The sequence below is a fragment of the Chroicocephalus ridibundus genome, chromosome 9 (genome assembly GCF_963924245.1).
Source record: "Chroicocephalus ridibundus chromosome 9, bChrRid1.1, whole genome shotgun sequence".
NCBI lineage: Eukaryota > Metazoa > Chordata > Aves > Charadriiformes > Laridae > Chroicocephalus > Chroicocephalus ridibundus.
In genome coordinates, this window is record NC_086292.1 from 24320371 (window position 1) to 24341322 (window position 20952).

General features: G+C 58.3%; 1 pseudogene; it reads right to left on the reverse strand.

Annotated features, from left to right (window-relative positions):
• LOC134520896 (tRNA-dihydrouridine(47) synthase [NAD(P)(+)]-like) overlaps positions 1-15691 on the reverse strand; it is a 31458-nt pseudogene extending 15767 nt beyond the window's left edge.
• Between the last annotated feature and the right edge of the window lie 5261 nt (positions 15692-20952).

Below are 20952 nucleotides of genomic sequence, written 5' to 3' on the forward strand. Positions count from 1 at the left end.
GGACAGCCCGCAGCCCCAAGGTCTGTGGGGCCATTGAAGTTGTTCCCAAAGACCTTTAGAACAAGGCACAGTTTTCTCTCCGGGCTCTTTGGGTGTGGGAGCAATCTCCAGACATGGAAATTTTGGAGGCTGGAGGGGCGACAAGTGGGAAAGGGTGGTTTTGAGGCTGAAGGCGCCAGGAAACCCTGGATCCCGAAGGTCTGTGTGGCCACGCAAGCGGTTCCCAAAGAGCTTTAGAAGAAGGCACAGTTTTTCCTCCTGGATCTTTAGGCGTGGGGCAATCTCCAGACATAGTGATATTTAGGAGGCTGGCGCGGCGCCAAGTGGGAAAGGGTGGTTTTAAGGCTGAAGGCGCCAGGAATGCCTGCAGTTCCAAGGTTTGTGGGGCCATGCTGGTGGTTCCCAAAGAGCTTTAGATCAAGGCGCAGTTTTCCTCCGGGCTCTTTGGACATGGGAGCAATCTCCAGACATATGGAAATTTTGGAGGCTGGCACGGCGCCAAGTGTGAAAGGGTGGTTTTGAGGCTGAAGGCAGCAGGAAAGCCCGCAGCCCCAAGGCCTGTCGGGCCATCTAAGGGGTTCCAAAATAGCTTTAGAAGAAGCCACAGCTTGCCCTCCTGGCTCTTTGGGCGTGGGAGCAATCTCCAGACATATGGAAATTTTGGAGTCTGGCGCGGCGCCAAGTGGGAAACGGTAGTTTTGAGGTTGAAGGCGCTAGGAAAGCGTCGATCCCGAAGGTCTGTGGGGACATGCTTGTGCTTCCGAAAGAGTCTTGGAAAAAAGCACAGTTTTCCCTCCTGGTTCTGTGGACGTGGGATCAATGTCCAGACATACGGAAATTTTGGAGTTCGGCCCTGGGAGTACTGAGAAAGGGTGGTTTTGAGGCTGAAGTCGCTGGGAAAACCCGCAGCCCCAGGGTCTGTGGGGCCATGTAAGCACTTCCTAATGAGCTTTAGAGCAAGGCACAGTTTTCCTTCCTGGCTCTTTATGCATGGAGCAATCTCCAGACATATGGAAACTGTGGAGGGCGGCATGGCTCCAAGTGTGAAAATTTGGTTTTGAGGCTGGAATTGCCCTGAAACCTTGTTCCCGAAGGTCTGTGGGGCCATGCTTGCGGTTCCGAAAGAGCCTCAGAAGAAGGCACAGTTTTCCCTTCTGCCTCTTTTGGTGTTGGAGCAAACTCCAGACATATGGAAATTTTGGAGGGTCTTGTGGCGCCAGGTGGGAAAGAGTGGTTTTGAGGTTGAAGGCGCCAGGAAAGCCTGGATCCCAAAGGTCTGTGGGGCCATGCCAGCGGTTCCTAAAGAGCCTTAGAAAAAGACACTGTTTTCCCTCCTGGCCCTTTGTGAGTTGGGGCAATTTTCAGACATATTGAAACTTTGGAGGCTGGAGGTGCGACAAATGGGAAAGGGTTTTTTTGAGGCTGAAGGTGCCAGGAAATACCCAGCCCCAAGGTGTGTGGGGCCATGCAAGCAGTTCCGAAAGAGCTTTAGAACAAGGCACAGTTTTTCCTCCTGGATCATCGGGTGTGGGAGCAATCTCCAGACATATTGATATTTTAGAGGCTGGCGCGGCGCAAAGTGTGAAAGGGTGGTTTTGATGCTGTAGGTGCCAGGAAAGCCTGCAGCCCCAAGGTCTGTGGGGATATGCAGACCTATCTCAAAGAGCTTTAGAAGAAGCCACAGTTTTCCCTCCTGGTTCTTTGGGCATGGGAGCAATCTCCAGACATACGGAAATTTTGGAGTCTGGCGCGGCGCCAAGTGGGAAAGCGTGGTTTTGAGGCTGAAGGTGCCAGGAATGCCTGCAGTTCCAAGGTCTGTGGGGCCATGCTAGTGGTTCCCAAAGAGCTTTAGAAGAAGGCGCTGTTTTCCTCCGGGCTCTTTGGGCGTGGGAGCAATCTCCAGACATATGGAAAATTTTGAGGCTGGCACGGCGCCAAGTGGATAAGGTTGGTTTTGATGCTGAAGGTGCCAGGAAAGCCCGCTGTCCCATGGTGTGTGGGGCCATGCAAGCAGTTCCCAAAGAGCTTTGGAAGAAGCCACAGTTTTCCCTCCTTTCTCTTTGGGCATGGGACCAATCTCCAGACAAATGGAAAGTTTGGAGTCTGGCGCGGCGCCAAGTGGGAAAGGGTGGTTTTGAGGCTGAAGGCGCCAGGAAAACATGGAGCCCCAGGGTCTATGGGGCTGTGGAATTTGCATAATGAGGTGAAGTCTCTGTGCTCAAATAGCAATTAAGACTGGCTTTGCTATCTTTTGTTTAACCCAGGGGAGAGAATTCTTGTCTGGCTATCATGTGATAAAGAAGTAATGGGGAAGTCTTTGGGAGACAGCTTCTTTTTCATCAGCAGAGACACTAAAAACAAGATAACAGAGACTTTGTGTAGATATCTCTTTCCTGGTGAGGCTGCCATGCCCAGTGATTGACCTTTGATGACCTTTGCCTCATTACTTGTGAAACGTATATTAAAGATCTCTGTGTCTAATGAAGATTTTAGAGATCATGCTCAACATATATGAGAATAGCACTCAAGCCTCCACCCAAATCATACTACACATTATATAGGGGAGGGAAACCTTGTAATTTTGGATAAAAAAGAATGGAGAAAGTGACTGTTAAATTGGGAGAGAAGAAACTTGTTACCTGACGAAGCGGTCGAGGGGCTGTGTTCCCTTCCTCCACCCCAGGCACAGATGCCTTGCTGTGTAAGAGCTGCGTCTTTCACCTTCTGGGGAATTGTACACCGGGTTGTTGTACTAGCATTATTTTTCTAACCATATTAACCTTAAGTAATTAGCACTATTGTAGTCAGTGAATTTATCAATGGCAATCTCGAATATGCCACTGTCACTCTCAATAAATAAACTAATTTCGATTATTTGTGAATCTGTTTCAGGAAAAGTCCTTTGGTGGGACTCTAATAGTCAACCAGTCTAAGTCCTGGGACTATAACAGACAAATACCGAAACTAAACTTAACACGACAGGGCAGTTAGTAGACCGGTAGCGCCGGTAGACCACTGCCGATGGGGTCAGTCTAGCAAGTAATTCTGTCTTGCCTTCTGGGGACTCCGGGTTTTTTTGTTTGCTTTTTATACGCCTAAGAATATGGTGGATTTTCTCTATTTCTGTGTAGTTTTGCCTTTTATATTCACAGGGAACTTTTGTGGACTGTTGTTTTACTCATGTGTGTTGTCTTTTAAAGCAGTGTGGTTTTCCCTTCTGATGGAGAAAAGGCAACTCTTGAGCTGCTACCGCTGCCCGGGCACCACGAGGCACCCGCCGCGCTCCTCGCACCCTCCTCTCACCAGCTGCCCCCTTTGTCCCCAGGGTCTCCTCCTCGTCCGTGGGGTCCCCTCCTTGTCCCTGGGGCCTCCCACTGATGCCCGGGGCCACCCCCTCGTCCCCAGGGCCAGCTCCGGCCCCAGCAGCTGTCCATCACCAGCCCCGGCTCTGGGCACTCACCGCTGAGACGTCCTTGTTTCCGTGGTGCTGTGTCACACACGGCAGCTGTGCTTCCTGTCTCGGAGCTTTGCTTTTCATCTGAATTTGTGGGCATTGGTGATTTCTCCCTGAAACGATTGCTGACTCTCTTTTAAACGAGAAAATCCGCAGATTCCAGTTGGTGCTTTCCCTTCTGCGTGCTTAAATGATTTGATCCAAAACTGGGGCTTTTCCTAAATCCTGGGCAGGAGCTGCCGTTGAATGGTGGGTAGCGATGCCCTTGACACCGGTGACAAATTTTGTGTCCCCTCAGTGCTCCCTGTCCAGGCCGGGAGCTCGGCTCTCGCCCTTGGGCAGGCGGCATCACCCTCAGCGGGGCTGAGGATCGCTCTTGGCGCAATCCTGGGGTCCGCATGGGATTTCCTGGGATTTCTGGGGCTTTCTGGGGCTTTCCACCTCCTCCTCCTCCTCTGCTGCTGGCTGGACTGGAGCCGGGGGAGCCCCAGCCCTGTGCCCCCCTGCCTTGCCAGCACCAGGAGAGCATCTTCCTGGGATAACACTGCCTTGAATGTTGGGATGAGGAAGGCAGGGAGAGGTTCTGGGCAGCCAGGACCCAGCGCTGGTTCCTGCGGCTCTTCTTGCTCTTGTTTCTCCTTCGGTTGCCTGAATGTACTGCTTTGGTTGCCCGACTCCGGAGGCGTTTGCCCCTGCGGAGTTTGCCACCCTGTGCGAGGCGTAAGGGCTGAAATAACGTCTCTGCGGACGGACACGGTGGGGGATTGAGTAGGCAAGAACAGTGTCAAATAGTGACGTGCAAAAAGGAAATTAAATGCTGAAAGGTAAAAGATTACAGCCAAAAGCAAATCTTTTCCCCTTCTTTCCCCCCGCCAGTGCCGGCAGAGCTGGGAATTGCCGCTGAGGAGTTTGGCTCTGCAGCGATATAGAATCATAGAATCGTAGGGTTGGAAGGGACCTCTGGAGATCATCTAGTCCAACCCCCCTGCCAGAGCAGGGTCACCTAGAGCAGGTTACACAGGAACACGTCCAGGTGGGTTTTGAATGTCTCCAGAGTTGGAGACTCCACCACCTCTCTGGGCAGCCTGTTCCAGTGCTCTGCCACCCTCAGGGTAAAGAAGTTCCTCCTCATGTTTAGGTGGAACTTCCTATGTTCAAGTTTGTGCCCATTGCCTCTTGTCCTGTCCCCGGGCACCACTGAAAAGAGCCTGGCCCCATCCTCCTGACACCCACCCTTTAAGTATTTATAAGTGTTGATAAGGTCCCCCCTCAGCCGTCTTTTTTCCAGACTGAAGAGACCCAAATCCCTCAGCCTTTCCTCATAAGAGAGGTGTTCCAGTCCCCTAATCATCTTTGTAGCCCTCCGCTGCACCCTTTCCAGCAGTTCCCCGTCCCTCTTGAACCGGGGAGCCCAGAACTGGACACAGTACTCCAGGTGCGGCCTCACCAAGGCAGAGTAGAGGGGGAGGATGACCTCCCTTGACCTGCTGGCCACGCTCCTCTTGATGCACCCCAGGATGCCATTGGCCTTCTTGGCCACAAGGGCACATTGCTGGCTCATGGTCATCCTGTTGTCCACCAGGACTCCCAGGTCTCTTTCCACAGAGCTGCTCTCCAGCAGGTCAGCACCCAACCTGTACTGGTGCATGGGGTTGTTCCTCCCCAGGTGCAGCACCCTACACTTGCCCTTGTTGAATTTCATAAGGTTTCTCTCTGCCCAGATCTCCAACCTGTCCAGGTCTCTCTGTATGGTGGCACAGCCTTCCGGTGTGTCAGCCACCCCTCCCAGCTTGGTGTCATCGGCAAACTTGCTGAGGGTGCACTCTATCCCCTCATCCAGGTCATTGATGAATATATTGAACAGGACTGGACCCAGTACTGACCCCTGGGGAACACCACTCGTCACTGGTCTCCAACTAGACTCTGTGCCCCTAATCACAACCCTCTGAGCTCTATCTTTCAACTAGTTTTCTATCCACCCCACTGTCCATTCATCTAACCCACACTTCCTAAGCTTCCCTATGAGGATGCTGTGGGAGACCGTGTCAAACGCCTTGCTTAAGTCAAGGTAGACCACATCTACCGCCCTCCCCTCATCTATCCATCTAGTCATGCCATCGTAGAAGGCTATCAATCAGGTTAGTCAGACATGATTTCCCCTTGGTGAATCCATGCTGAGTACTTCTGATAGCTTTCCTTTCCTCCACGTGCCTTGAGATGACACCCAGAACGAACTGTTCCATCATCTTTCCAGGGATGGAGGTGAGGCTGACCGGCCTGTAGTTCCCTGGCTCCTCCTTCTTGCCTTTCTTGAAGACTGGAGTGACATTGCCTTTCCTCCAGTCCCCAGGCACCTCGCCTGTTCTCCAGGACTTTTCAAAGATGACGGAGAGCGGCCCAGCAATGACTTCTGCCAGCTCCCTCAGCACTCTCGGGTGCATCCCATCAGGGCCCATGGACTTGTGAATATCTAGATAATCTAATTGGTCCCTCACTCGCTCCTCCTCAACCCAAGGGAAGTCGTCTTCTTTCCCTGTTACTTTATTCAATGCCTGGGACTCCTGAGGGCTGGGCCAAGCAGAAAAGACCGAAGCAAAGAAGGCATTCAGTAACTCTGCCTTCTCCACATCCTCCGTCACCATGACTCCTGCCTCATTCAGCAGTGGGCCTACAACTTCTCTGGTAAGAGACCTTTTGCTTCCAATATACTTGTAGAAGCTCTTTTTGTTGTGCTTGATGTCCCTAGCCAGGTCTAATTCCAAGGTGGCCTTGGCTTTCCTTGTTTCATCCCTGCACGCTCTGGTGGCATTCTTGTAATCCTCCCAAGGGGTCAGTCCCTTCTTCCACTTGTTATAAACTTCCTTCTTCCACTTGAGCTTTTTCTGAAGCTCCCTGCTCAACCATGCAGGTCTCCTGCGTCCCTTGGCCAATTTCTTTCTCTTAGGGATGCACCGATCCTGAGCTTGGAGGAAGTGGTCTTTGAATATCAACCAGCTTTCTTGAGCCCCTTTGCCTTCCAGAGCCCTAGCCCACGGGATCTCTCCAAGCAGTTTCTTGAAGAGGTCAAAGTTAGCCCTCCTGAAATCCAAGGTTGTAATTTTACTTCTTGTTGTTGTTTTGTGGATAGTACCCATGATCCTGAACTCAATCATTTCATGATCACTACAACCTAGGGTGCCCCCAACCTTAATGTCCTCCACCAATCCCTCTGTGTTTGTCAGTACCAGGTCTAGAAGTGCTCCTCTCCTTGTTGGCTCCTGTACCACCTGTGTCAAAAAGTTGTCATCAATGCACTGGAGGAGCCTCCTGGACTGTGCATGCCTGGCTGTGTGGTCTTCCCAGCAGATATCGGGGTGATTGAAGTCCCCCATGAGAACCAGGGCCTGCGCTTGCGAGGCTACCTTCAGTTGTCTGTAGAAAGCCTCATCAGTCTCCCCATCCTGATCAGGTGGCCTGTAATAAACACCCACAACAGTGTCCCTCATATTTGCCTGTCCCTTAATCCTCACCCATAAGCTCTCGACCCGCTCTTCATCCACCCCTAGTGAGAGCTCAATGCATTCCAAATGCTCTCTCACATAGAGTGCAATTCCACCACCTCGCCTCGCTGGTCTGTCTTTCCTGAAAAGGACATAGCCATCCATGACAGCATTCCAGTCATGCGAGTTGTCCCACCACGTCTCAGTAATTGCAATGAGATCATGGCCCCGCAACCGCACACAGACCTCCAGCTCTTCCTGCTTATTCCCCATGCTGCGTGCATTGGTGTATAAGCATTTCAGAGAGGGAGTTGTGTGTGTAGTTTTGACCCTTGAGATGTGGTGTGCCTTCTGGCTTTCAGAAATACTGGCACACTGGCCCACAAGCGCTGAGCAACTACACCCTGGCACCTCACCAGCAAGCCCAGTACCATCCCCACCCCCCCTTCAAATCTAGTTTAAAGCCCTCTCAATGAGCCCTGATAACTCTTGTCCTAGAACCCTTTTTCCCCTAGAGGTCAAGGTATTCCTGCCTGTTACCAGCAGGCCAGGCATTTTGTAGATCAGGCCATGATCAAAGAACCCAAAGTCCTGCCGGCAGCACCAAGCTCGAAGCCAGGCATTGATCTGCTGGCTCCTTCTATTTAGCCCCTCATCATTCCCCGCAACTGGGGGAATAGACGAGAACACAACTTGTGCTCCTGATCCCTTGACCAGGCGTCCCAGGGTCTTGAAATCTTTCTTCATTGCCCTTGGACTTCTTCTCGTTACCTCGTCGCTGCCTACCTGAAAGAGCAAAAGTGGATAGTAGTCTGAGGGCCGTACCAGGGAAGGAAGCATCCTCTTCACGTCCTTGACCCGGGCCCCAGGGAGGCAGCAGACCTCCCTATGTACCAGGTCTGGCCTGCATATTGGGCCTTCTGTTCCCTTCAGTAATGAGTCACCTATGACAAGAACCCGTCTTTTCTTCTTTACCGCAGAGGTTTTGATGCAGGGGGAGGTCTGACTAGACCTTGCTGACGGCTCCAGGGTAGGAGAAATAGGAGAAGTATTGTGCTCGTCATCATCCAGGTTCCTCTGTAGAGCACTGTACCTGTTAAGTAATGGCACCTGGGAAGAAGGGGTAGTCATCGGGCAGTCTCGAGTGCAGCGCCTGTTGCGCTGCGCAGGAACTTCCTGCCATTGCCCCCTGTCCTCCAGGTTACCACCTTCAGTTGAGGTGAGAGAGGATATGGAGCTCTCTGTTTCAGGGGTTCTATCTGCCTGCTGGGTTTCTGTCATGGGATGCAGGATTCTGCTCCAGGAATCTATCTCCCTCTCGCATTCCCTGATGCTCCTCAACCTACTTACCTCCTCCCTGAGCTCCATGACTAATTGGAGAAGATCCTCTACCTGAGCACATCTCCTACAGGTATGCCCATCATTGCCATCCGACACTGGCGTAAGAGCAGGGCATACCCTACAGCCCGATGTCTGTGTGGTAGCATGTTCCCACAAGAGCTCCGTCTGAGAGGCGGCATCAGACCTGGCGGTTGTGGAGCTCATGGACGCCACAGTCATCTTGCAAGTAGTTACCATCACTACCTAGCCGGGTTAGCAGTCTTTCAGCTCTATCCTGCACGAACTGCTGTGCAGGCCGCTGTGATTGGACTGGTGTGTCACACCCTGCTTGGCCGCCCCCTTCTCCAGCCCAGGAAGTACACTCTCATTGTGGTGCACCTGGGTGATACCTCAGGTCACACCCAGGGAACGCCCACTTGCAGCTCGCTTGCTCAGTGTTTGCTCAGTGCACAGCGACCTGGTTGCTGCGCTCCCAAAGGGTTTCTTTTATGAGGGGGGAGAGTGGTCCCACCCTCTGCTCGTTAACACCTGCCGCCGGGGGTGGTGGCTCCGCCCTCGGCTCCTCAGCTGTCCCCGCCCCCCAGAAGGGCCGGGTACCGGCTCGGGCTGGCCCCTTTTCCTGGCTTTAAAAGCCTCAAAAACGAGCCCCTGGCCGTTTCTTTGCCGTGATTTCCTTCCCCAGCACAGACTTACCTGCACTGGAGCTGATCTCCTCGGCAAAATCTGTGTCTGGGGGTGGGGGTGAGCAAGGTGATGCCCCACCGTCCCTGTCACCGCCGTTCATGGCCCAAAAAAAGGGGAAAAATACAACAAAAAACGAGATGAAGGGTTTTTATTAATTAAATAGTAGCAAATCAGGTTTTGAAGAACAGGTGTTGCGGTCTGGCTGGCCGGGCGCTGGGTCGGCTCCGGGGGGGCCTCGGTGCCAGGGAGAGGGGGCCGTTGGCCAAGTCTGCCTTGTGCTCCGCCACCTTTGGCTCCGTCGGCTTTGGATCTGCCGGGTCGTGCGACGCTGGCCTGGGCTTCCCGGGCTGGTGCAGCAGTGGCCGGGGCTGGCCGGAGCTAGGCTCTGGGGGTGAGGAGAGGGGTTGGCCCCACTTCTGCCCGTGGGGCAGCTCCGTCAGCCCACGATGGGGCAGGCAGAGGGGGACAGGGGGAGCAGGGGTGGGGGGAGCCAGGGGGGACACTGGTGGGGAAAAACTGGGGACCACGTGGTCACCCTGCACGCCCCACTGTCCCCCTCACTCCCATGGGATCCTGCCCTCAAGCCGGCCCCAGCTGTACCCTCTGTGCCTGTGAACGCAGGCAGCAGCTTCTGCAGCTGGCCCCAGGAGATGCGGCGGTCCTTGGCCAGCAGATCCACCACGTTGCACTGGGAAGGAGAGAGTGGGGCTGGCTGAGCCACCAGCTCTGCATCCCCAAACAACCCCACCCCGCAGCCAGATCTCCCTGGGGAAACTGAGGCACAGGCCTCCCCCCGCGATGCTCAGCATCACCCTCCCAGCCTCAGTCCCCCCGCCATACCCCACCTTGGTCATCCCTACCTTGCTGGGGAGCAGGAGGGGCTGGAGGTGCAGGGGGGGGCTGGAGGCACTGGCGGCGCTGCAGCGGGGTGGTGACGGTGTGCCGGCCCCCACAGCTCCTTGGCACAGTGGGGTACCTGGGCTTAGCCGGAGGCTCTCTGTGGGACAGGGCAGAGGGATGCTCAGTGCCCAGCACCGGGGCACCCTGTACTTCAGCCTGCTAGGCCAGGAGGGGGGCCAGGGGCTGCTCCCCAATGGGTATGTCCCCCACAACTGCCATCCGATTGACATGGCCATGGCAGATCCCTGCACTCCGTGCAAAGGATATCAGGAGGCAGGAGCTGGGCTGTCTCAGCTGCGGTGCTTCATTTTTACAACTCGTCTCCCAGGAGCCCCCACTCCCCTCCAGCCCAAGGTCAGGCTGAGGGCAGACACAATTCATCACACATGGCTTCAGCACCCTTGAGACAGAGACCTGGGCCAGGCAGGGCAGTAAGGGGGGTTAGTAAAACCCCACAGAGGCAGGGCAAGCACACCTGACCCTCTGTGGCACACCTCTGCTCCCCTTCCATGCCCAGGCCCCCCAGGAGCCCTCTGCCCCCACCCTGGGAATAGCTCTCTGTCGACGGGGCAGAGCCACCCTGCACCCCAGGGGCTGGGGATCTGTCCCCTTGTCCCCTACCTTTTTCCATCCTGCTATTCCTGCTCTGATTTGAGGACGGTCAGGGGCTGTCCAGTCGGGGCGGGGGGGCATCGGTGGGGAGGATGGGATGGTCACGATGCACCTGGGGACGACAGGAGCGACGGATCGGTGGTGGGCCCAAAAGAGCTGCCCAGATTTGCAATGGTACCCCAAAACCCACAGGCTTGTACCATGTGGCACCCCCCTGCCTGCTGCCCCCCAGGGAGCGCTCCCTGTGCCCCCGCTGCTGGGCAGGGCTGTGAGGGGGCTGGGCTTGTCAGACTCCCCCAGGCAGACACCCAGACCCCTGCGCCTGGCACAGCAGGGCACCGCCAGCACCCATCGCCCCCCCCCCGGTCCCCCATGATGCCAGGTGCTACTCACGGGCCAGGCACCCGCATGTCGAGGGGCCGGTCGCAGGACAGGCAGTGGAAATGGGCCAGCAGCAGCCTGGAGGTGGGGAGAAAAGGGCTGCGGCAGCTCCTGGGGGGGACGCGGCTCTGCCCACACACAGGAAGGCAGCTGGCTGGCAGCAGCGAGGTGTCCCCGAAGCTGCCACTGTCCCCATCACACTCACTTCCTAATCCCAGCCACGTCGTCACCCTCCGCCTGCGCTGCCTTCTCCTGGAGCTGCTTCAGGATGCTCTTCCAGTGCCCCTCCAGCTGCTGCCGGAAAGGCTCCAGCTCCATGTGGTCCAGCTGTGGATGGGGGACACCCTCAGCACCCACCACGGCGAGGGACATGGTGGTCCCCGGGGGTCACAGCGGGAGGGGGGACCCTCGGAGGGATGCTGCCTTCAGCTGCCGAGCCCCAAAGGTACCACTTGTGCACGGCGGGGACGAGCCAGCCCTCACCTTGGCAGCCAGCTCTTCATTGAGCTTCTGCTGGAGCTGCTCCTGGCCCGTCACCCGGCTCAGCATCTCCTGGAACATCTCCTTCAGCCGCTCCATCAGCGCATCAAGCTTGGCGTGGTTGACTTTGTTGGCCAAGGCGCTTTTGTCTGCTTTCTAGCGGGAGGGAAAGGAGGAGAGCGGAGGAGAAAGGCTGGAGGTACGATGGGCAGGGACAGCCCGTGACGGGAGAAGTGGCTGCAGGGCTCTGCTCGCCCCATCACCCCCGTGCGCTTGGTCCCACCAGCTGAAGGGACCCGTGGGGACACAGAAGGACATGGCGAGGGATGCGCAGCCCATCTGGAAATCCTCCCTCCCCCCAGCAGGTTCTGCCACCGAGCACCCAAGGGACAAGGGACGCTTGTCACCCTGCCCGGCACCCCCTTGGCTGGCGTTGGGTCCCCTCGAAGCCGTACCATGTCGATTCCCAACTCCAGGTCCTCCTTGTGCGCTTTCTGCTTCACCAGCCTCTCCAGGGACTGGAACAGAGCCTCTTCCAACACAGAGAGCACCCCGTGATGCCACGGCAGGCTCTGCGCTGCCTCCCGGCCAGCCCAGCACCCCCCACCTCCCCCCGACCCTCACACCTCCAGGAAGGGCGTTTGGAGCCCCTGCAGGGCTGTGAGCCGGCGGGCAGGGGGACAGACCCCTGGTGGTCCCCAGCCGGGGCTCTGCTGGAGGTTCTGACCCCACGGGGGTTTCTGCCACCTGCCTTGGTGTCCTTCTGCTTCTGGTGACTCTTGTCCAGCACGTTCCCCACGATGGAGCTGAGCTTCTCATGGTCCCCTTGTACTTGCACCATGGTGGCCTGGATGCGTTTCAGCAGCTCCTTGTCCTGCTGCAGGGGGAAGAAGACACCGTGCTGTCGTGGGCGGGGGGGCTGGCTGCCCCGTGGGGGTCACACTCGGGTTACTCGGCCCGTGGCCACGGGCTATGAGTGCCAGCAGGACACTTGCACCAAGGTCCAATTTCCTTCCTGCTGACATGTATGAGCCAGTCTGGGGGGCAGCTAGGGGCTCCCCCACATTACAGCGAAGCACAACCAGCTGGGGGGCCCCGTCAGCCCCCTCCCAAGACCCCCACGCCAGCATCTCCCTACCTGGCTCCTCCTCGGCAGGTGCCTGTCCACCTTGTACGCCGCCAGCCGGGACAGCTTCTCGTAGCGCTGGAGGAGCTGCCCCACCTGCGCCCTGGTGTCCCCACTGCAGGCAGGGCACGCGGCCGCCTCCTGCCCCACGCTCTCCAGCATCCTCAGCTTCTCCTGCTGCAGGAAGGGGAGGAGGAGGAACCGCCTCTGAGCTGGGATGGAGGCGGCCAACGAGCCCTGGTACTGTGGGGGCTTGATGGCCCCCGCCAGCCAGGGGAGGTTGCCAGGAACCCCGCCAGGACCCCACACCGAGCCGGCGGGCAGTGGCAGCGCTCCCCCCACACCTCACCTGTGCCTGCAGCTGCTTGTCCATCTTGGCCCCCAGCTTCTTCAGCATGGCCTTGGTTATCTCCTGCTGCTCTGCCAGTTCCTTCAGCTCCCTCTTCATCTGCTCCAGGCCCAGCTCCTTCAGCTCCCTCTTCACCTGCTCCATACCCAGATCCTTCATCTCCTGCTTCACCTGTTCCAGGCCCAGCTCCATCACCTCCAGCAGCTCCTTCTTGGTCTCCTGCAGCGTGGACCTGCCCAGCAAGACGGGGATACAGGCAGGTTTAGCCTCCATGGGGCTGCTTGGGGGGTGTGTCTGCCCCCCCCAAACTGGCATACTCCCAGCCCCCCTGGGTCCCTTGCAGCCCCATGCAGTAGAAAACCCTCTGCCGTCCTTTCACCCTGGCTGCAGGGTGCTCCAGTCACTGCCATCCACCTCCCAAGTCACCTCCAGACACCCCAAGCTTTCCAAAGGCATCTTCCAGCTGCCTGACCTGGGAGCGGTGGTGGTGGCAGAATCAGGGCACAGCCCCCCGTGTCATCCCAGCACAGGGGCCCTTCAGTTGCTCCCTCCCTGCCCCAACCCCCCTGGCATCCCTGCAGCCCCCTCGGGTGCTGCCACCGACTCACCTTCCCCGTCTCATCCTGCAGGTCGCTGGCCTGGCCCTGCAGGGCGGAGACCCGGCCTCAGAGGGTGACGCTGCCGTCATCTAAAGGGACACTGCTGGGCCCCCGGGATGCCTGGGACATGGATTGATCTTGCAAAGGGGACATGCCGGCGGATCCTGACTGTGCCCCTTGGGTCTGGGTCTTGATGCCAGCAGCTCCTGGCTGCATTCCTGGGGCCGTGGTGCTGGCATCAGAACTCCTCCTTCTCTCATCGGAGGGAGCATCTGCCCCCTTCTTGGTGGTCGCCGTTGCTCTTTGGCTCCCTGCTGGTGTCCCCAGGGAGCCAGGCTGTGTCCCCGGAGTCCCCTTGCTGCTCGTGGGCACAGCCTGTCCCCCGGCTCCCTCCGGCCCCAGTGTTGTGCTCGCCTTGTGCTGAACGTCCACGTCCGACAGGGTGGGCTTGGTGCAGGGAGACTGGCCCCCACTGCTCTCCTGGGACCAGGAGGCAAAGGGGAGCAGGTTGAGGGGCAGCCACGCAGTGGCGAGGACACACCCCAGGGCCCCCCGCCCTGTCCCCACTCCCTGTCCCCAAACCTCCCAGGGAGACAGAGACGCAGCTGCCTCCTGCCCCCGTGCAGGATCCAGGGGTGCTTGCGGCCGTACCTCATCCGTGTCCATCCGTCTCTGGTCGTGGGGGCCCGGCAGCCGGCCGGCAGCTTCCTGGAGTTTGTCCTGGAGCTGGGCGAGGAGAGGGACACCGGTTCGGATGCGGGAGCGGGATTTCAAAGGAGCATCCGGAAATTGACTTGGGCACAAGACAGAGGGATGCCGGGCTGTCCCTGTGGCTGGGGCAGTATTGCCCGGGGCAGAGCTTTCTCTCCCCTCCTTCCCAGCTCCCACGTCCCGATATGGATGGCTGGTCACTTCCAAAGTGCCCCAGCATCCCTTTGGTTGATGCCGCAGTTCCCTCTACCCCCAGCCTGACCTGCCGGCAGCGCTGCCCGGTTCTGCCCTCCCTGGGAAGTGCTGAGGGGCAGAGGCTGGGGGGCTCTGGGGACAGTGGGATGAGGTCCCCGCTCCCCACTTTGGGACACCCCTCCCACTCTTCCCTCCTGCTGCCCTTCCTGATGGGTGAATGGGTGACACTGGTGGCTGATGGCGGTGGGGCAGGGGCTGGGGTGGCGACTGCGAGAGGGGCCGGGAGGGGCCGAGGGCCCAGTTCCCTCCTGGGGCCACCAGCGGCAGCTCACCAAGCCAAGCGCCTCCTGCATCGCCTGGATGTCCTCTCCCATGTGGGTCTGCGCCGCCTTCATGGCGCCAATCTCCTGGAGGGCCTGGGAGAGGCGGGTGGTGGGGGTTGAGCCCCAGGGCAGGGTCCCTGGGGACCAGGACCTCCCCCCCGCTGTGGTCTTTGCTTGAACCCAAGCTTATTTCTTCCCACTGCAGATGCTCGGGCAGTGCCATGCATGAGGCATGAGGCCCCTCTCCAGTCCCACCAGTGCTGGCTTTAGCCCTTGGGTGAGCCCAGGGAGGGGATTTGTGGTGGAAGATGAGGCCCACGAAGGGCTGCTGGAGCCTCTCAGCTGCCCCAGGAGTGGATGCAGTACCGGCCGTAGGTCAGGAATGGCAAGGGAGGGCTGGAGAGGGTGGTGGGGCTGGGCTGGAGGTCCAGCCCCCTGCAGGGGCTGCTGAGCCTCCAGCCAGCAGAGCCAAGGGCACCGGGGGCTGTGTGGAACCCCCCAGGACTCGCAGATGGCAGCCTGGGCAGGACCCAGAGCAAGCGGAGCAGCATTTCAGCCCCAGCTCTTCCTTCCCAAACCTCCATCCCTTTCCCGCACTGGAGCCCCACGTGCTGCCGTGAGCTGGCGCTTAAACCAGACCTTGGTCCAAGGGCAGCACAGGGGTGGCGCAGAGCCCGGAGAAGGGGGCGTCTGGCCGGGGAGCACCCAGGGGAGCAGCAAGAGCCTCTACCTTGGAGATGCCGCTCTCGTTCTCTTTGAGCTTCTCCTTTATCTGCCCCATGTTGGTGGCCATGGAGGCGAGCTGGGGGCCGCTCGCGGTGCCCGACAGTGAGTCCTTCCCGGGCAGCTGCTCCTGCGGCTCCAGGGGCTGCTGCCCCATGCCCTGGGCCCTGTCCCCATCCTGCTCCAGGCCGGGGGCTGTCTGGGCAGCCTTCAGCAGGGATAGGCGTCCCAGCATGGCCTGCAGCAGGCTGTGCAGCGCCGTGAAGTTGACGGACCTGACCTCGGGCGTCCCGATGGCCGCATCCAGCAGCTGTGACAGCTTGGGCTCGGCCATGGCCGCTGCCCTGCCCGAAGCCACGGAGGGACTGGAGGGGGATGGGGATGGGGGCCTTTCTGCCTTGGTGGGGGGAACTGGACCGGGACCGGGACGGGTGGGACTGGGCTGGGCAGTCAGCAGCCTTCCTCCTGCTCCTCCTCCTTGTATTCTCCTGCTCCTCCTTCTCCTCGTCTCTTCGTCTCCTCTCCTCCTCCTCCTCTCCTTGCCTCAGCGCGGTGCCACCTGCAACAGGTGACAGGGACAAAGCGGTGTCCCCCATTGCCAGACGACGCCCCTACCCTGGAGATGGCTGTCCCGCCCGTGGCTGGTCCCCGGGGTGCGTTATCCAAGTTATCCACTGCTGCAGAGGGACCTGGCCTTGAAAGGCTGTGATGTTCCCAGCACGGAGAAGTGTCTGTGGGACAAGCAGCCGGCTCGATTGGCAAGAACGAGAGCGGCCTTGGTAGCGAGCCGGTGGCCTCGCCTGTCCCAAACAGGGGTGTGAATAGTGGGGTGTGGGTGTCCAGAGCCGAAAACCCAGAGTGGAGGGATTTTCCCGGGACTCTGAGTCCAGAAAACTGTTACAGCAGCCAAAAAGCCCACGGAGGTTGCCTTATTGAGCTCACGAAGAACAAGGCGGGGTTGGATTCGGACCCGGATTGTGGGTTGTTTGGGGGCTCCACCCACGGTGGCATAGCCCCGGCCAAAGTGGGGATGTTCCTTGGGTAACGGCTGCCAGAGGTGGAGCGTGGCGGCAGAGCAGCGACCGGCACCGGTGAGCCCCAGGTGGGCAGCCAGCGCAAGCCTGAGCATGCCGTGAGCTTCTCGCAGGCACTGGTGGAGTTCGCCAGCAGCGGGACTCTCTTCTCCAGCCTCTTGGAAAGCCTGGGGAGCTCTGGCTCTGGCTCGTCCTTCCCCTAGACCCTGCCTGCCATGCCCACCATGGTCACCTTTGACATCGTGGACGTGGTGCACAAAGGGGAAGGGGAGTGCGAGTGGCAGCCCGAGATGAACGCCGGCGAGGACATTGCCGAGGCCTTTGAGGACGGCTACAGGCGGAAAGAGTCGCTGGCGGAATGCGAGGAGGGAATGTCCCTGGGGCACCTGCCGGGCTCCTTCCCGAGCTGTGACTGGGGCGTTGCCAGCTGGCCACGCCACCTGCGCTTCCACGGGCTGGGCCCCGCCATGCTGGCCCTGCTCTCCGTCGGCCGCAGGAGCTGCTTGCTGGACACGGAGAGCCTGGAGCTGGAGCTCCCCCACACGCAGGTGGCTGAGAGCGGCCCCCAGCCAGGCTGCCTGCAGGCGCAGCGGGAGGGTGGCAGGAGGGACTCGGATGGAGCACGGAGGAGCCAGAGTGAGGAGGAGGGCTAGCTGGCGGCTCCCGATGGTGGGTTGAGCTGGCCGGGCTGGCGGCACCTCCAGCACGATGCCGAGGCAGCTGCCGGGGCCATGGAGCGCTGGGGACTGGCTCCGGCCACCACCATGGAGAGGGCCTGGGAGCCATCGGAGCAGCTGGGTGCCGCGTGTCCCATCCTGTCCCTGTCCCGTGGCTGGAGAGACTGTGGGCAGGTGGCCCCCGGAGCTGGAGCTGGGCCGGCACCCGCTCAGGCCCTGCCATTTACCTCTGCAGAGCAAGGCCCGGCGGCCGTGGGAGGCAGCCAGTCCCTGCCAGCCCTGCGGAGAAGCCGCCGCCAAGAAGCTGCTGCCCTTGTTCCCCCTGGGAGGAGCCGAGCACCAGCTGCCCCCTAGCTTTCATTTCGTGTGTCACCTGCTCCCCGGAGAAAGGCGCCCCGTGCAAACCTCTCAGCGTCGCCCAGGGCATCCTGCAACGTCCCGAGGGCAGTGCCTGCGCCGGAGAGAGCCTGGAGCACTGCAGGGAGCCCCTGAAGGGCAGGGCCAGCCCTGACCACGCGCTGCCTGCCGACTGCCGCAGCACGGCTGTGAGCATCACCGAGCCCCAGTAGCTGCTCCGGGGAGGGGGTGACAAGGGCTGCGGGTTGCAGGGAGGGGACAATTAGCACTAATGAGCAGTTTGTGAGGGACCTGACTGTAGAGCTGGGCTGAGGAGGCTCCTCTCCCGCAGCCCCGGGCCCTGCTCTCGCTGCTGTGGATGCTCGGGCGCGTTCGGAGCCGCCTCTGGGATTGAGGTGTTGATGCAACGTATGTTCTGGTTTTCCAGCGGCAGCCGCTGGGCTCTGGAATGCCGAGCGCAGGAACAGCCCCTGGCGCCTCACGCTGCTGCGGGGGAAAACGCTGGGAACGGAGCCATTGCCACCACGGCGGGTTTGGCATTTCTGCAGGCTGGGAGCCGGGGGGCCTTGGGGACACTCTGGGAGAAATGGGGGTTTAACTCCTCTTCTCGTGCAATGTTGTGGTTCAGACACTCTTGAATGTCGTCCATCTCGGGCTCGGTTTGGGGAGGCTGGGAGGAAGGACGCCGGTTATTTGCAGAGCGAGGACGGGAGACGAGGCAGCTGAAGGTGAAACTTTGCTGTAACTTTTTTATTTATTCTTTTTTTTCCCTTGCCCCAGAAGAAGAAGTGTGTGTGCTGGTAGCGTTTTCCAGGTCTCGTTTTAATTTGCTCAAAGGTACCGCACTCGGAGAGATGTGCTGTCGGTGGTGTCCCTTTTGAGAGCAAAGCGTCGGTCCCGTCCGTGTCGTGGTCTGGCCTCCCGGTGCGTAATTCCCATGTGGAATCTTTCCCTTGCTTTGTGCCACGCTCCTCGCCTGTCCTGGGCCACGGGCACATGGACGAGGTCTGGGACAGAAGCTCAATTTGCATCGTGCCCGTAGCTGCGAATTTGCAGATGCTGTTACTTTCTTCACAAGGAAGTTTTGTGGGTTGTTTTTGTTGTTGTTTTTTGTTTTTTTAAATTATTTTAGAGTTGTTTTCTTTGCATAAACTCATATGAGGAAAGTATTCTTTTAATTAGAATACAGGATGTAACGCAGCCTAAATTAGGCTTCATGACTTCTTCCTCCCGACTGAAGGGCACAAAAAGCTGGACGTTGCTGCAGGTTTTGGGTTTGTTTTTCCTCTTTGAAAGCCGTGGAGGAGGGAGAGGAGTGGAGGAGACGGGCTTTGTCTGAGGAGGTCGTATGAGCTCCCGGAAACATCGATCTCGGGCCGCTGGTCCCCGAGGTGTCTCCCCCGTCCTCCGTGGTGTCAAACTCGCTGGTCTTGAAACCAAACCTCCCTGTCCGGGACTGACAAAGCTTCTTCCTCCTCCTGTCCGAGCTCTGTGTTCTGAGTTTCATTCAGTTACCTATGATGGTTTTTTTTCCCCGCCGCCCTGAGTTGCCCCTTTTCTGCTTTTCTTTGCAGCAGAGTTTGTAGCGTGAAACAGGAATCGTCCCGTGCTGGCAATGTCCATCTGTGACTGAGCTGGGAGAGGCAAAGCCAGGCTTCGCTTGCCCAAGGTTCGACTTCTTTATGTGTTTTTCCCTTTCCTGACCAGAGTGCTGAGGCTCGAGTAGACCCGTCTGTGTGTCCATGGGCTTAAACCTGAACTTTTTAGCATTTCCCCCCCAGGCCTGCTGCAGGGAGTTACCGTAGGACCCGCTGGGCCATGTTTTTCCCTCCCATCCCCTTGTGCCCCCGGAGAGGACAAACCCAGCTCCTGATGCTGCCTCCGCTCCGCATCCGCGTCCTGCAGAGATGGAGGGGAGAAGGCGGTCGGCCAGCGAAGGGTCCCCTCGGCCCCGAGGTTGTGAGTGCAGCCTCTCCTTGTCAGCATCTGCTAAGGAATCCTGCCTAATTGGAGCAGTCCCCCCTTGCCAGGCATGAGGGGAGGGTCAGGTCTCAGCACTGCACGTCTCCCCGCCACTCACAAAACCAAACCCACAGGAAACACTGCTGGTGACTCCGGGGACGTTGTCCCGCAGCCGGGCAGTCACTGCGTGGCTTTTAGTCGTGTTGGGACGTGGGGCCGCCTTTGCCAAAGTCTCGGGGAGGAGCGAAAGCGTCTGGGTGGTCACATGAATGTTGTGTTGCAAAGGCGCGTCTCTAAGAATAATTCCTTTGGTTGTTGGTACATGCGGGAAAGGCTTAGTGACAAGAGCTTCTGGCCTCAGGAGGGTGACAGCAATACAGCCAGGACTTGATAATCTGACTTTATACCAAAGGTTTCTCCTCTTAATTTGACGTGGACTAAATGAAGCCAGTATCTCTTGATTCCAAATGAGCTTTCAAAAAGCAGTTTTGGAGCTAATTTGCTGGATTCTTGGCGTATCCTGCCCCATTAACCCAAAGAAATAAGGATTTGCGATGCGCGAGCCCAGCCTGTAAATTGTCCCTGCCCTTGAGAGGCTGGGGGTCGCTGCCTGATGTGCGGCTCTTCCTGAAATGCCCGTCTGCCCCGGCATGGACAGGGACAGATCTTCTGCTCCGGGTCTGGAGCAGCCCTTAGTCAAACCCTTCCGAAGCCGAGGGGCTCCACTTTAAGAGTGGCGATGGCGGCTGTCTCTGAAAAAGGGCTTCCAAACCAGAAATGAATCCTGAAAGTCAGGAATAGCAGCTTGTCTTGCCACGGTAGTAGGGAAAAACTCCCCTCGAGGAACTCGCCTGGAAGCGTCCCTTCCAGGGAAGGTCTTGCCTCAAAGCGCTGAATTCTGACTATTAAATTGCACTGAAACCGCTGGCGATGGGGTCAGTCTAGCAAGTAATTCTGTCTTGCCTTCTGGGGACTCCGGGGTTTTTTGTTTGCTTTTTATACGCCTATGAAAATGGTCGATTTTCTCTATTTCTGTGTAGTTTTGCCTTTTATATTCACAGGGAACTTTTGTGGACTGTTGTTTTACTCATGTGTGTTGTCTTTTAAAGCAGTGTGGTTTTCCCTTCTGATGGAGAAAAGGCAACTCTTGAGCCGCTGCCGCTGCCCGGGCACCACGAGGCACCCGCCGCGCTCCTCGCACCCTCCTCTCACCAGCTGCCCCCTTTGTCCCCAGGGTCTCCTCCTCGTCCCCGGGGCCCCTCCTCATCCCCAGGGCCAGCTCCGGCCCCAGCAGCCGTCCGTCACCAGCCCCGGCTCTGGGCACTCACCGCTGAGACGTCCTTGTTTCCGTGCTGTGTCACACGCAGCAGCTGTGCTTCCTGTCTCGGAGCTTTGCTTTTCATCTGAATTTGTGGGCATTGGTGATTTCTCCCTGAAACGATTGCTGACTCTCTTTTAAACGAGAAAATCCGCAGATTCCAGTTGGTGCTTTCCCTTCTGCGTGCTTAAATGATTTGATCCAAAACTGGGGCTTTTCCTAAATCCTGGGCAGGAGCTGCCGTTGA